We start from the raw sequence: 2,035 nt of genomic DNA on the forward strand, positions 1-2,035 counted from the left end.
CAGTGTTTTGTGTGATACATTATTAATAGTAACTAATTTTGTGTTCTTCGTATTCAAATTGTAAACTTTAAAGGAAATATTCCTTTATAAACCATAGAAAAATATAGATATGCATATGTTAAATAGTGGGATGGGTACCACCATTTAGCTATTTATTAACACACATATGCCTTTTGTATTTTTATAGTGCCAGAAACATCAAAAGCTGTGATTAGTTATTAAAGTGGTAGTAGAGTCTCATTAAGAGACAAAAAAATGTGCCCCCTTGCAGGTTTAAGACATAATGTACTAGTATGCACCACATTCTAGTACATTTTGAGAGACTTACCTACAGACAGAGCCATCCAGCTCTTGGCTATCACGGCTCTCTCTCATCCTCGACGCTTCCATGTTAACCCAATCTTCCTTCTGGGTTCCACATCTTTGTCCGCTTGAATGGCCGGGCTGTGATGACCTCACTCCCGCACATGCGCAAAGGAGTCACTTTGCTGTGGTGCACAAAGCGGACCGTAAATGCAGTCTGAGGTGCGCATGTGCGGCTCAGATTGCATTACCCACTGACATGCAAGGAGGTCATTTATGACAGAAGGGTCTCTTCTGTTTTAAAAACCCTGCCTGTTGGCTTTTTTTAACAGATAGAGTTTACTACCTCTGCCCCAACAGTCTAAGAGGTCCTTCATTGGTGCTAGCATCTTCTCGCAGAATTATTTTTGGTGCTGGCTCCTTGCCTGTCTTAATTGGCCAGCACAGAAGTTCATTCATCCAGAGGCGGGTCTAAACCCCCCCAGAGCATCCTGCCCATATGCCCAGTTAGTTCTTGGTGTTGCATGGAGCCATGCCACTCAGCCTCAGCAACAGCAATCAGATCTGTCAGGGAATATGGAGAATATAGGCTGAGCGTCAACAGCATCCATCACTGCAGCTCACTGTTGTCAACGTTAGTGACTTTCTCCTCCCCCGTTTTTGCCCTCCTCCTTCTCTAAAAGTGGGGGCCTGGGGTGGGGCATGCTAGGACATCGGTGATCCTAGGGCCCGACATTCAGAGAAGGGGGAGGGCAAGGACAGAAGTTCCTCCTCCAGACCTATCCAACCAGGGACCGACATCACTGCAGGCAGGAAACTGGGAAACAGGGTGGGTTCTGCACCCCTACCACCTCACTTCTCCTCTATAATGTCTCACCTACCCCTCATACCGCCCCACCTACCCCTTATACCACTTCACCTACACCTCATACTGCCTCACCTACCCCTCATACCACCTCACCTACTCCCCATACTGCCTCACCTACCCTCCATACTACCACTTAAAATGTTTAATTTCTTTCTTGAACACGTGTGCAAATAGAGGACTTCAGGGCAAAGCAAATGATATGTTGCTGTTGATCTGCGGAGAAAACTCTATTTAACTCTCTCTCTCCCATTTCAGTAAATGTAAAGGTTTGAAGCCCGGAGGAGGAGAGAGAAGAAAAACATATATCTGAGAGAGGGCATGGGGGTGGGGGCAAAGGTTTTCAAAAGGAGTAAGATGCTGCCAGAAGCAGTGGGAGTGAAGGGAGAGACTGAAGAAAATGTTGAAGTTGCAGTGCTCTCCAGAAGTCCAGGCCAAATTGTCCATTGGCAGCATCAAATTCTCCAAAGAGGGCCATGCAGTGGAATTCATAAAGTGAGAGGCTTGAAAGATATCAGCCCTCATGAGAGAATGAAATGGTCACTCCTGGAGGACAGGGGGGAAGCTTGGGAGAGAGGAACATGAACAGAGGATATTTGAACATTACGGCAAATTTGTGCACAGACCATCAATGTGGGGCTCAGGGTTGGATAGGACTTCAGCACAGAGAGCACATCTCTATAGCACCAAAGTGCCCTGCCAAGTGGTATCCTACTGTGTGATTGTTCAATCTGTTGGCAATGCTGCAGATCGGTGTGGCAGCACCAGTCAATAAATGGACTTTTTTATACTTAGCACCTGTTCTCAAACTGACGACCAGTCTGGTCCGCGCATTGCTGATAACGCAAAGCAATAGAATCACAAACA

This window comes from Staurois parvus, unplaced genomic scaffold (genome assembly GCF_062004578.1).
Source record: "Staurois parvus isolate SC_StPar_1 unplaced genomic scaffold, SC_StPar_1.0 ptg000922l, whole genome shotgun sequence".
In the NCBI taxonomy this organism is placed as follows: Eukaryota; Metazoa; Chordata; class Amphibia; order Anura; family Ranidae; genus Staurois; species Staurois parvus.